This window comes from Podarcis gaigeae (genome assembly GCF_964106915.1).
Source record: "Podarcis gaigeae genome assembly, chromosome: 9".
In the NCBI taxonomy this organism is placed as follows: domain Eukaryota; kingdom Metazoa; phylum Chordata; class Lepidosauria; order Squamata; family Lacertidae; genus Podarcis; species Podarcis gaigeae.
This window is the reverse complement of record NC_139685.1, coordinates 71,653,690-71,668,487: the sequence shown is the minus strand read 5'-3', so window position 1 is coordinate 71,668,487 and position 14,798 is coordinate 71,653,690. Positions and strand designations below refer to the sequence as shown.

The 14,798-nt window shown below is 44.6% G+C and overlaps 1 long non-coding RNA gene across 2 annotated transcripts in view; it reads right to left on the bottom strand.

Annotated features, from left to right (window-relative positions):
* Positions 1–14,490, bottom strand: part of LOC310852922 — a 36,431-nt gene extending 21,941 nt beyond the window's left edge. For both annotated transcript variants that reach the window (XR_014568439.1, XR_014568440.1), the window contains exon 1: positions 14,376–14,490. This is a non-coding gene — a long non-coding RNA (uncharacterized lncRNA). The remainder of the gene's footprint in view (positions 1–14,375) is intronic.
* Positions 14,491–14,798: the final 308 nt, after the last annotated feature.

Genomic DNA, 14,798 nt, shown 5'->3' with positions numbered 1-14,798 from the left:
GGTGTGCCTGCTGCCAAGGAACAAAGGTCAGATATGAAATGTTACAAATCCATGTGGTTTTGGTGAGAAAAATAGGAGGTGAGTTTGGATAGGGACTCACATTTAAGGATGTAAGAAGTGCAGTGGTGAATCCAGGTGTGAGGGCTGTGGAGGCTTGGGGTGTAAGGATGAGGATCAAGGAAGCAGGATGTAGTCACATGGAGCCTAGAGACATGAGTTGTTAATGTACTTCTGTCAGGAAAGCATATGATGAGCTAAAAGCAGCTGGACTTCACTCACTGAATAAATGAATGAAAATGCAATCCTTTGATGGAGGACCCTAATATGCAACAATCCTGCAATTGCTAGGACATGTCTTCTTTGAACATAGATAAGTTAATGCAAAGCCTCTGGAATGCCTCTGCATAAGAGACCATAAGAGACCAGCTCTTGCATGGTCCAAGGAAAGTCACAGAATAAAGCTACAGGGGAATTGTAAAACAAGAAAGGATCTTATATCTAAAGAGCAAAATCTGCCATATGAAAACACTCCCTGTGGATCTGACAGAACGAAAGGAGAATAATTATGATGATCCCTCAGAGCTGGGAATGCAAAACGTGGAAGAGAGCATAAAGGCCTAATATATGCAGAGTTAAAGGTGACATGCAGCAGGACAATTTAAAATATGTCTATGATCTTAAAACATTCTTAAAATTCACATAAAAGTTGATCTAATGCCAATCCAAACAACTTGTGACCCATCAAACTGTGAGATAAACAGTCTCATATAAACAGCATGCTTAAGTCTAATTAAAGCATGAAGGGGTTAAGACCATAGAATAAGCTGTCCTGCCAGACTTAGTTCACATTGGGAGAAACTAGGTAACCAAGGCTTCATTCCCTTTCAATCTTCCTGAGAAGTTCAGCATGTGAAGAGGCTAAGCCACGTGGCTCTCAAAAGCCACTTTTTAGTTCCCATAACAATAATTTAGGAACTTTCACCACTGTAACTAAGCCAGGTTTTACTTCTGGTGCAACCTTTCTGATTGATGTATGTAAAAGCACATGAACCTGACCTTTGAAGAGTTTGTAAGTAAACTTTTTAACTTGTCAAATGTGTAGTGTTTTTCTATGCTAGGGAAAGAGGGAAATGTTTGGAACTCACAAGGGCATATTTTAACAGTCTATCAGCCTATATTTCTAATGCTATAATTTGCTGCATATTTTGCGATTTTAAATCTCTGCAGAGGTTCTCTCACAAGAACCTGGATGTCCCAAACCTGGATATTGGGATCCAGAGAATTCTCCTTTTATACCTCCTTTTTCCTTGCACCAACACAAACCAAATATGATGGCCCAGCAGGGGCTTAATAATTCTTTAGCTTTGCTGCAAGCAGGGGAGGAGGTTTATCAAGCACATCCTTTGAAGACAATGTTTTTTGTGCTGAAGGCACCCTGCGCTAGATTCATCTGCAACCTTACTGCACAATTCTATGTATGTTTCCTCAGAGGCCTGTACGCAGTCTACACTGCTCCTTGACCTCCTAGTTTTCCATGTGCAATGAATTTTTGCATGGAGAAACACTCAACCATGTGAGTTTCCACAAGCAGTATGAAGTGCTTTACAGAGCTTTACATTGTAATCAAAACATAAGAAGAGCCCTGCTGGATCAGAGAAAATACGTTATCTAGTCTCACATTCTGTTCCCAAGGAGACCCAAAGGATGCAGGGGAATATCTCTAGCTCTGCCAGGGACCTTGCTGAGGAGGGCTGCATTGAGGAAGAATGGTCCTGTTCCTGAATCTTCCCAGGAGCAGGAGGACAGTATTTGGAACAGTGGTTTTGCAGAGGAACATAGTTCAAAAGACAAAAGCTGGGAAATACTAGATGATGAAGAAGAAAAAGTGGGCGACAGTTAACAGACTCACAGTCGCTGGATAGCCCAAGGTCAAGAAAAGCAAATAAGAGCACAGAAAACTCAGGTTACAAGATGCAGTAGTGACGTGGATGACTAGGGAGGAAGTGGGTGGAACCCTTAATTGGGAGCACCTTCATTCCTAGGAAATTGATTCTTTGTTCTCTTGCTGTGATCATTAAAGTTTCTAACTGGTAAGAAGACTCCTTTTCCTTTGCTCTGCTTATCTATGGCCAAAGGGGGGGGGAGGGGAGCTGATTTCCTGAAGCCTGACAAGCTCACTGGCAGAGCTTCTGCATCACAAGCTCCCAGGTTCAATCCCCAGCATCTCCAGGTAGGGCAGGTAAAGGTAAAGGACCTCTGGACGGTTAAGTCCAGTCAAAGGCGACTATGGGGTTGCGGCACTCATCTCACTTTCAGGCCAAGGGAGCTGTTGTTTGTCCACAGACAGCTTTCCGGGTCATGTGTCCAGCATGACTAAATCACTTCTAGCACAACGGGACACCGTGACAAGTGCCAGAGCGCATGGAAACACCGTTCACCTTCCCGCCGCAACGGTACCTATTTATCTACTTGCACTGGCGTGCTTTCGAACTGCTAGGTTGGTAGGAGCTGGGGCAGAGCAACAGGAGCTTAGCCCATCAAAGGAATTCGAACCGCCAACCTTCTGATTGGCAAGCCCAAGAGGCTTAGTGGTTTAGACCACAGCGCCACTTACGTCCCTGTCTAATTCCCTATCTGAAACACTAGAGAGCGCTATCAATCTATATAGACAACACTGAACTAGACAGACCAATGGTCTGACTCAGAATAAGACAGCTTCATATATTCTTAATCTGATGAAGTAAACCTCACAATTCAATGGGGTTTACTCTAAGGAAAGTGTGCATAGGATTGCATCTTTATTACCATATCGCAACCATTGAAGATGCAAAAAAAAAGCCCATGTTGGCTCAGATCAGAACTACTTTCATAAGGTTGGCAGGCTCAATAAATCCACTACATTTGGATAGTGAGATTTAAAAGCAAAACAAACCATATAAATTCTAATGAAGCAAAGAACAAATATTTGATCTGCAGTATTGGGAAAGAAACTGTAGCTTTGCTGAAAGAGACATTTACATGTTAGGGGTCAGCACTGGAGTGTTCTCTCCTCCTGGCAGTGGTGGTGCCAACAGACAGCTACTGTGGGCTACTGTGGGGCCCGGTGCCTACCTATGGCAGCCTTTGCCAACCTGGTGCCCTCCACATGTTTTGGACTGCAACAGCTGTGCTGGATGTGATTGGTAGAGCATGTAGTCTGAAACTTGGTTGGTGTCAACCTAAGGTGTCAGTAGCAGGTATCCAGTGACCATGGGCCAATCCAGAAGCCAAAAAGGAGAATGGGAGGAGCTGGCAGGTGGGAATGAAAAAAGAAGATCTTTTCCTTTGCTAAGCCATTAAATTTCAAGAAGAAGGAAGAAGAGGAGGGAAGAAATAACAGGGCGGGAGGAGAGGGAGAGGGAAAGCAGGGTCCTGGTGATAGATGGGAATGGATGGCAGCAAAGCAAACTTCAAGGCTGACAGTGATAGCAGGAAAGACAGAGGAAGGGAATCAGTAAGAAAGACAGGAGAGACAGTGAAGGAAACTACAGCTCCTAAATGGGCAGGCAGAAGGATCCAGGAACATAGGGAGATCACAATTTAGGAAGGACGTTGACAAGCTGGAACATGTGCAGAGGAAGGCAGCTAAGATGATCAAGGGTCTAGAAGCCAAGCCTTATGGGGAATGGTCGAAGGGGCTGTGTATGTTTAGCCTGGAAAACAGGAGACTGAGAGGGGATAGGGGATAGCTGCACTCAATGAAAACTAGTCAATAAATGAGAAATTTATGTTGAGACTTTGAGACAACAGGGAGTGGCCATTTTTCCTGGCCGATAAACAAACACAGGAGTATAAGATGGCTAGCAGGGATACTTCGTTTCTCATCCTGAGATGCAGAAGAATTATACAGGGCAGTATTTGATTTGTTTTGTTCCTGAGTATTATGAACTGGGCAGATTCATTCCTGAAACAGGTAGTTTTGACAACTCACAGCTAACACTATTCATGGCACATCAGAAAACAACAGAATCAAACAGATCTAGCTGAACAGCATTGGTTTTCCCCCATCACCTTTCATCTCAAACACCCAGTATTACTGAACGTTGCTTAATCCTGCCTAGAATGTTGGCTTGCCTGAAATGACAAAGAGGTCTAATAATAGCCAAAAGATGAGAGCAAATGTCACGCTCCCTCTCCAGCCCCCAAGTGCCTCAATCAAGAGCCATGAAATCAGGATGCTTTGATTTCCTGCCGCATTGTATATAGGTGGATCAATCTGGCTTTGCAAAAATTGCCGCCTAGACATTGCACCAATTGCCTGGATAATCAGAGGACGCCCAATGGAAAGATACCTTAACCAAGAAGAACAGACTCAAAAGCTGTTAGGAAGGCAATAAAAGAAGAAGAAGAAGATGCATCCCTCCTCCCCCAGTGAAGTCAATACTCAATTTGTGTTGGTGTTCAGTATAAGGTATGTTACAAATGGGGAGGGGGTAGGATTTGCTATCTCCGAAAGAGCCATGGCCCAGCAAAGCTGTTGGCTTTATAACCGAGCTAAGCTGGACATCTCATCCATCAGGTCAAGATGGGGCTGTCAGTCTGAGATGCTTCCTTTCCTGACTCTGAGCTATTAATCTTAGAGGTTGTGCGGTGCACACACATCAGCCACAATCCAATACTGAGATGTCTCTCTCTCTCACACACCCCCTCCTATATCCACTGCTGTTGTGTTGTCAACGTTGAAACAGGACAGAGCTAAGAGCCCTCCTGATGCCCGGACTGTTCCAGTGCAAAGCGGGAGGCACTGGAGAGAAATATGGGGTCAGTGGTGGACCCTGGCTCCTCAAAAGTTCAGCAACACCAAAATAAGCCCCCCCCCCCCGCTTCTCACCTTCAATTGGATGTCATAGTTGCAGCGTCTGCTGCAGCACCCCAGAACATCTGCGCCCAGCATCAGCACTCCACTTTGATGGGGCTGAGGGTTCTTCCACACAGGGCCATCTTAAGTATATCCGGTGCTGTGGTGCAAAGATCCCTCCAGCGCCGCCCGCCCCCGCCCCATTTCCCAGAGTTGCCGACCTGTGGGCTGTGACGGGGCATGCAGAAACCAGAAACCAGCCTACTCTACAAAGGCAAAATTTGCATGTATTGTTCCACACGCACCTGTGGCCCTCCCTGCCCATTTCTGGCATGTGGCCCTTGGAATGTTGTCCAGAAGCGAATGTGGCCCTCGCTCTGGAAAAGACCTTCCAACCCAGGACTAGATGGATCCTAGATCTAGTCTAGTGAAACCTCACCCTTTCCTAGGGGTTGTCCTTATGATCTTCAACAGCTGCTCCTTTTATGCAGTCGACCACTGGAGCTGTTGACGGTTTCTTCTCCAGAGGGTTTCATCAGAGCAAGACAGGCTTTCTCGTGATCTCCAGCCAAGAGAAGTGGTCATTCTGGAAGCATGTGAAAACAATGAGGTTTTGCTGTCTCTTTAAGCCATCTGTGAAGAGGCATCTTGGCATTTATTTATTTATTTATTTATTTTCTTCCTGAGCTGCTGCTGCTGCTGCTGCCGCCTGCCAGGCATGGTTTCGAAGCGAAGTCTGCAAATGTCAAAGCCATTACCAGTCACAATGAGAGAGGCACATAATGAAGGCCGCTGTGAAAGTGGCTCTTTCCTTCTTCCTCTAAGGTTTCTTGCACTCAGAAGAAAAGGCTGCCATGATGTCAACACAGAAGTGTTCCCCTTTTAAAAGCCTCGGCCTTCGGTGACACAATACAAGAAACTGTTTGGAAGATCAGATTGAGCTTTTGGATCGTCATTCTCACACAAACCAGCTTTCCAGTGCAGTTTCATACAAGATCTTGCTTTTTCTTCCCCCCCCCCCCCACATGTGTCACCAGCAAATCCAAATGATGATGCAGAAGGAGGAGGAGCAGCTGCTGTAATCCTGGTATTGTGCGCTATAGCTTCGTATCCAGGCATCCCATACGGCATCATGACATCAAAAGTGATGCCCAGATGATCATTGTGGGTGCTCTGCCCAGTAACAAATACTGGGAAGGCTCAAAGGGGGGTTCAGCCCAGAGGAGTCATTACCCCTGCATGGGACTATCCAGTTGAAAGGAACACTATGTAGCAGCTAGTGAAAACAATGCTTCCGAAAGTTCTCAGCTGGGGTGTGCTAGTCCCATGACAGTTACTTAAACTGCTGGTGAAGCTCCACTATTACTCTCTCACTTAGCATAAAACATAAAGCGGGTATTAGACACTGTCATATACCAAGTCCTTCTTCCTCTTCTTTTCTTTGGCAGCCAAATAAGATTGTCTTCCATGAACATGGTCTTAACAGCGAGTCTGTAAGTGACTCTGGAGGCCAATTCTGGATCCACACATCCTTCCATAGTGGGGACATAGGTTTCTGGGTGGGAGTTGATCACAGTGAGGCTTGCCAAGCATACCTTCCTCTTAGGATGTTTCTCCCTTCCTTCCTGAGTTTGAGCATCTTCAAAGCCCACAACACCTTTGGTAAAGGCTGTTCTCCAATTGGATCACTCACAGGTCAGTGTTATCGGTGTTTATACTACATTTTTAAAGATTTGCTTTAAGAGAGTATTTAAACATCTTTTGTTGACCACCAGCATTACGCTTTCCATTTTTAAGTTTAGAATAGAGCAGTTGCTTTGCAAGACGATAACCAGGCATCCACACAACATGACCAGTCCAACGAAGTTGATGCTGAAGAATCATTGCTTTGACACTGGTGATCTTTGCTTCTTCCAGTACACTGGCATTAGTCCACCTGTCTTCCCAAGTGATGTGTAAAAAATTTTGGAGACACCCAGCATTGTCTACACAGACTGACAGTGGCTCTCCAAGGATTCAGGCAGACGTCTTCTGTGGAAGATGATCTGGAGAAGGACTCTTGGACCTTCTGCATCCAAAGCATGTGTTGTACTGCTGAGATGCAACATTTGCACATAGGATTCCCACTTAAACTGCTGGTGAGGCTCCACTATTACTGTCTCACCTAGCATAAAACATAAAGCGGATATAATACTGGAGCCTCACCAGCAGTTTAGGTGGGAATCCTAACTACACATATACATTCATGCCCCATAAAAAGAAGCCCACTGCCCTTATTACTGTCCTCTCTCATGCTGCAGTCTTGCCAAAAGCCTTTTCTCATGACATGATACATTCCTACACGCAACTGACTCCTGAAAGAGTGCAGCCTAGAACGATCCAAATATTAGTTAAGCCGTTTCAGGTCTGCATTCAGGATCTTCTCAAAACATGTACATGTCCGTTCACCTCTCGGTTGTGGTGGACGGATATCCTGCCCCTCCTCTGAGTTAGGGCATCTGACTTCTCCGAGGTAAGTTGCATCTGTGGTGATGTGCAATGACAGCCCTGAAGGGTCAAAATGGAGTCAGCAAATGAGTGAATTTCTCCTTTGCTGGCATGTTTCACCTTATCTCCTGTCACTGCCATCCCTCCGGCATCCATATCATCGTGGATATGACAGGGGCAAGAGCTGAGAATACATCTCCTTCCCGGGTGGGTCCGATATGAAATCAGAGTAATTGAAGCAATTGCTGTATCCCATGTCCATCATTCATCTCCTTCGTTGTATGGCTTCACTTGCTTTTGCTGGAAAATCAATTAGGTCACGTTTGATTCCAGGAGTCCTCCGTGCGATTGTCAGATGTCCAGAACTTGAAAAAGGAGATCAGAGATCAGCTGACTTGATTGTGGCTTCTCTATCTATCTATCATCTATCTATCTATCTATCTATCTATCTATCTATCATCTATCTATCTATCATCTATCATCTATCTATCTATCTATATCTATCATCTATCTATCTATATCTATCATCTATCTATCTATATCTATCATCTATCTATCTCTATCATCTATCTATCTATCTCTCCGGTGTCAGCTCTAGCATAGAGTTCCTCCGATTTGTTCCCCACAAGCAGATCCTGTAATTAATGGAGGGTATGCCACTGGCCCACTTCCTGAGCACATATAAACCTCAATGTCAAAAGGAGCCTCTGGCTGGTTGTCTCAGTGATCACTTCTGACAGCTGCTATAGAAAGATGGAAAGCCCTGTTCTCTCTCTTTCTTCCCTTTCAGTCCACTAGGGGTTCTTCACGCAAGATGGGAGAAGAATAGGAAAGTCACTGTGATATGGATTTCTCCCTGCAAGGAATACTGAGTTTTGCACTCTCGCAACATGGCTGCAGAAATACGGACTGGGACAGAGTGGAATCCAAAGCTCCTTTCTGCTGGGCTGGGGGCGGGATTGGGTGGAGGTGTCTGCCTGCACAGACTTTCCCACATTTGCCTGAGAAGTGGTGCCTGCTCCTCCTTCCACCTGCCAAAAGTGGGTCACTTGAAGTGGTCCCATCAGAATCTCCAACACTGGCAGTGACCCAAAATGCCCTGAAACAGGATGATAATGATAATTTATTAGTTATACCCCGCCTATCTGGCTGAGTTTCCCCAGCCACTTTGTGCAGCTTCCAATAGCATATTAAAAGCATGATAAATACATTAAACATTAAAAACTTCCCTAAACAGGGCTGCCTTCAGGTGTCTTCTAAAAGTCAAATAGTTGTTTATTTCCTTGACATCTGATGGGAGGGCGTTCCACGGGGCAGGCGCCACTACCAAGAAGGCCCTCTGCCTGGTTCCCTGTAACCTCACTTCTTGCAATGAGGGAACCGCTAGAAAGCACTCGGAGCTGAATGATGGGGGTGGAGATGCTCCTTCAGGTATACTGGACTGAGGCCATTTAGCGCTTTAAAGGTCAGCACCAACACTTTGAATTGTGCCTGGAAATCTACTGGGAGCCAATGTAGGTCTTTCAGGACCGGTGTTATGTGGTCTCAGTGGCCATTCCCAATCACCAGTCTAGCTGCCGCATTCTGGATTAGTTGTAGTTTCTGGGTCACCTTCAAAGGTAGTTCTGGTGGCATTGGGCTTGAGCTGGACCCCATTGCAGCATCCCCTCCCGGCTGCTGCAGTGATTTATTTGCTCACCTTTCACCACTATCAATGTGTTGAGCAAGGCTGCAGATGCAGCAGTGGCCCCACTGGTCCATTAAGACCCACTGAGCAGCATCTGATCTTTGGATGGTACCCACTTTTAGGAGAAGTACATTAAAATTAAGACACTTTTACAGGATTTTTCCCCCCACCTCCAGTTGAGCTAGTTCCAGTTGAGCTTGCTGAGGCCCGTCTGAGCTGGGATAGAGGATTTATGCCTCTCACAATCTGGTCATCTACTGGAAAGCTAGATCCAGGAATTTCTGCAAATTGTGGTACTGATTATTATAATTTGGGGAGGGAGGGATATTTTTATTGACTTTTTCAAGATAGGCAAAAGAAGGTTATTTCCTCAGAAACACACCACAACAATGCAATGATGTAACAAACAACACCATGAGCATATGTCATGATTTATAAATACGAAATCAACTATTTTGCCCATTCTTTCATAGACTTGTCAAGGTGCCCCATGATATTCTTGTAAAGAAGCTGGTAAAATGCGGTCTTGACTATGCTACCACTCAGTGGATTTGTTATTGGCTGACTGACCGAACCCAAAGGGTGCTCATCAATGGTTCCTCTTCATCCTGGAGAAGAGTGACTAGTGGGTTGCCACAGGGTTCTGTCTTGGGCCTGGTCTTATTCAACATCTTTATCAACGACTTGGATGATGGACTCAAGGGCATCCTGATCAAATTTGCAGATGACACCAAACTGGGAGGGGTGGCTAACACCCTAGAGGACAGGATCACACTTCAAAACAACCTTGACGGATTAGAGAACTGGGCCAAAACAAACAAGATGAATTTTAACAGGGAGAAATGTAAAGTATTGCACTTGGGCAAAAAAAATGAGAGGCACAAATACAAGATGGGTGACACCTGGCTTGAGAGCAGTACATGTGAAAAGGATCTAGGAGTCTTGGTTGACCACAAACTTGACATGAGCCAACAGTGTGACGCGGCAGCTAAAAAAGCCAATGCAATTCTGGGCTGCATCAATAGGAGTATAGCATCTAGATCAAGGGAAGTAATAGTGCCACTGTATTCTGCTCTGGTCAGACCTCACCTGGAGTACTGTGTCCAGTTCTGGGCACCACAGTTCAAGAAGGACACTGACAAACTGGAATGTGTCCAGAGGAGGACAACCAAAATGGTCAAAGGCCTGGAAACGATGCTCTATGAGGAACGGCTAAGGGAGCTGGGCATGTTTAGCCTGGAGAAGAGGAGGTTAAGGGGTGATATGATAGCCATGTTCAAATATATAAAAGGATGTCACATAGAGGAGGGAGAAAGGTTGTTTTCTGCTGCTCCAGAGAAGCGGACACGGAGCAATAGATCCAAACTACAAGAAAGAAGATTCCACCTAAACATTAGGAAGAACTTCCTGACAGTAAGAGCTGTTCGACAGTGGAATTTGCTGCCAAGGAGTGTGGTGGAGTCTCCTTCTTTGGAGGTCTTTAAGCAGAGGCTTGACAACCATATGTCAGGAGTGCTCTGATGGTGTTTCCTGCTTGGCAGGGGGTTGGACTCGATGGCCCTTGTGGTCTCTTCCAACTCTATGATTCTATGATTCTATGAACCAAAAGTTCTCCATCAGAAGATCTCCATGACTGAGGTGGAGCATAAGGAATCAGGCACACCTTAATGCTGAATTATGAATTAACAAACGATCCTTGAACCTGGCCTGTTACTAAATCAGCAACCAGTGCAGCTCTTTCCACAACATAGTAACATTTTGCCAATAACCTACAGTAGTTATAGCTTTTGGACCAGGTACAAGGGCAGCCTCAGATAGAGTGCATTACAGTAGTCAAGTCTCAAGGTTTCCTAATAGACTGCTTATTTTCCAACAAAATTAAGGATGGGAGTTGGAGGAAACAGCAACCCAAAAACTCATGTCTTTGAAAACTATTATCCCATAATAGCAATGAAGTCCTCCGACCAAACCATTTCCTGGGAAATTAATGACCATCTTGCTTAACAGCCCGGAGCTCTGCTTCAGGCCATCAACTCCCCCAGCCAATCATCAATCCCCAGGAAATCTCAAGGCCTGGAATATTATCGCTTCAAATTTTTCTTTTAAAAAAAAAGCTAATATGCTACTTTGCAATGTCACTCTCAGGATGGGGTGACACGTTCACATTTGGCAACTGCTCTTTTTTGTCACGACAAGGCTGTCAGAAATTAAAAGCCGTTGCAAACCCCACTCCGCCAGATCATTTGCCGGAGAGTCTTGTCACATGGACTGAGAAGAAGGAGAAGGAACGTTTCACATTTCAATAAACTCCCCGTGACATGTCAGAGATTTGCTGCTGCTGTAGCAGGCAGCCAAGCTAAACGTTCAAAGAAATCGCTTGGTGGAGTCCTGTGCATAGAAAAGAAATAACCTCTCTGAATGGGGACAATTAGCAGCTCAAGGAGAAAGTTTGCAACAGTAGCATCCCCCTGAGGTGCTATTTTTCTGCATCACGATGATGATGGTGGTGATGATTATTTCAGGTGAGAGAAAAGGCAGCCTGCCACAGTCTGAAATGATGCTCTCTAGGTGGGACTCAAATGCCTTGATCAAGTCTTCAGGTACGTAGTTACATTTTGGTACAAACCCATCACTGGAGGGATTTTGTTCTTCTTAGAAAGACAAAAACAAGCATCAACAGGACCAACTGTGTAGATAAAAGGGGGATATTTAATATCCAAAGTATTTCAAACATCTGTCTTCTGAAGGGGGTTGGACTAGATGGTGCTTTGGGTCCATTCCAATTCTACAATTATATTTTATTAAATGTCAACATTTTTAGCATATGAAATCAAAACACAATTATGTCTTTTTTTCTTATCATTGTTGACTTCCCACCCTGTTTTCCATGGAGTTATTGTTTCTCCCCTTCTGCCGCACCCTGTATTCTATCTATTAAATCATAACCACAATATTATAATCTAAGCACACCAACATGTCATACATACAGAAAACAGAAATCACAGCACATTTGCAACATCCCTGTTTGCAAACCTAAGGTCTCTAGCCAAGATCTTCTGCCAAGGCCTCTATTCCATCTTCTCTAAACTAATGTTCTCAACCAATACCCTGCCCTGTTTTGAAATCCAAGAGTGTGGCTACTCTTTAAATATATTATAGTGCATCACAGATCACAGAATTGGAAGAGACCACAGGGGGCATCTAGTTTAACCCCCTGCAGTGCAGCAAATAATGTGGGGCTTGAACCCACAACCTTGAGATTAAGAATCTCATGATCTACTAACTGAACTAATTTTATGATATACTAGAAGCGGGGTGGGTGACCCAAGGGCAGTATTACTTTCTGGGCAACCTCAGGGCAGGGCCAGAGGCAAAAGGAATGCATGTAAAGTTTACATCTGGACAGCAGGAAAGCTTCTACACATGAGCACCTCTATCTTCATCCCAGCAACCAAGAGGCATCATTGGAGTTCAGGGAGACATTTCATACAGGGGTAAGGAAATTACGAATTAGGGCTGGTGAAAGAGGGTGGCCCAGGGAAGGGGTGTGGCCTGCGGAGAGTCTCAAGGGTCCTAGAGATAGATGCATCTGGCTCCTGAAACCTGAGGTTCCCCATCCCTGGCATAGAATATCATTATATACTAGAGCACAGATGAGCAACCTGAGGTCCCCAGACTAATTTCAAATGCCCACTGCAAATGATCTGTTCAGACCTCTGGCAAGAGCAATTTGTTCCTTCACTCCTGCAGCTCTGGGCAGGAAGGGAGAAAGGAGACCGTTTTTGAATGGGAAAGGTCTACAACATAATTGGCATCTTCTGGGATGAGATTTATGGAGTACTGGGTGCAAGTGGCCCAAACGGAACATTATATGGGAAGTAGCTGGTCTCTAAACTGAGCCAATGGAGAGGTCCTGCAATCCCACCTCTTGCCTTCTCCTATAGACTGAACATCCACCCCCACTTTTTTTCTGCTGGAAGATGCCTGGATATTTAGAACTCAAATTCAGATTTTAATACTCATGTTTTGAAAAAACCAAATTCCAACTTCTGTAAGTTTTTCGATGTTTCTTGGGATGGTAGGGGGATTGTTTGTGAATCCTTGCAGTTAGCAACAAAAATCTTGGTGAGATTCTTAAAATGATTCTCACAGGATCACTTTTCAAGTGGGGAAGAGAAAGTGCTTTCCTTATAGTATATACATTATGGGAAAAGTTATATGTTGGCTGTAAAGGCATTTTATTACCCTACATAGCATAGGAAACACAGAACAGATTCTCAGACAGAGTGATTCACATGCAGTGGCCAAATTCCCACCTGCTACCCTGGTAAGCTTCTCCTTGATGGAAATAAAAATTGGAAAGTTTGGAGACACTAAATCTGCCCTTGCTTTAAGAAGAATAAAATGGTTGTACCTAATCTAATGAACAACCTGACAGCACCTCTTTGGGGACCTGATTTATGGCACCATAGCTGCCTTGTTACAATTGTATTTGAAATTGTGGCTCCTTTGTGGCTATTTCTTTCTTGTCATGAGTATGAATTATTATTTCTGGTTCCCTGTAAAAGGATTGCCCAGAGGAACGGTTATTTTGCAACTTGGCCTGGTGAATTAAAAGAAAACGAGCATGGAGTGCATTGCTTCATAACTTTGTAAACCCAGTCCAGGGCCCAACTACATGTTATACTAACTTCCTTAAAAGCAGCCAAATGTAAGCAAAGCTCTGACCAAGGAGAATTCTGAAGGCCCCTCTGTAGAGCAGCAGAGGAAGCTGGAGAGGATCACTGGCAAGCTCCTAGCCAAGGAGCAGACCCCAAATGCCTATCTCTGTCCATTGTCCATCTCTTCTTAGATCTTTCATTCAGGATAGGGGTCTGGAACCTAAGAACATAAGAAGAGCCTGTTAGATCAGGCCAATGATCCACCTAATCTCATTTTTCCAATCTTATATTTTATTCTTCCTCCATATTTCTGCAGCAATAGGCTCTCTCTCTCTCTCTCTCTCTCTCTCTCTCTCTCTCTCTCCATATATTTAATATGGAGACCAAGTTTGGAGACATGAGAAACTGGGAGAACCAAAATTGACTGATCCATTCATCTCTAATCATGAGTGGGCAGAAAGTAGCACTGATCCACTATATCAGCTATTGCATGGTGGCGATATTCACAGGACAGGAAAACAAAATTTAAACACACACACACAGCTGGAGGGAGGAGAAACGTATGGCTGTGCTAAGGTCCAGCTCCCTGCTCCCTCTGCTTTTTAGGGTTTCAGTGCCAATCTGACCCCAACACATGTTTGTTGCTGCCAAATCATGTTTGTCCCCAAACGAGACTTTATATAACACAATGGGATGACTATACCTGGGAGCCGCTCCAAAGGAATGCATTATGGTAATGTCAACAGGCATCCAGTGGTGAAAAGCCGATTGCTCACGGCACGGTCGGCGTCTTCTGCAAGCCCTTTTCAACATGCCTTACAGTGTGCAAATCGGTGTTTGCTGGCCCCAGTTCCCTGCTGTGTGATCTATTAAGCTCAGTGTACCTTGCCCTAGCTATGGCATGGTGTATTACATTCGCCCGCACTATCATTCCCAAACACTCTGTGTACATAAAGCCTCATTCTCTCTGCCAAATTTATTTAAACGGCCCAGGCATTTTTTTAAAAAAGACCTCCTTTCCTCATGTGTTTGTGTTTTTCTGTAGTTATATTCTCCATTGGGCTTTTACAAAACAGCTGAACTGTCCAGCTGAATATCTCAGCAGATGAACAAAATGTTCAAAGTT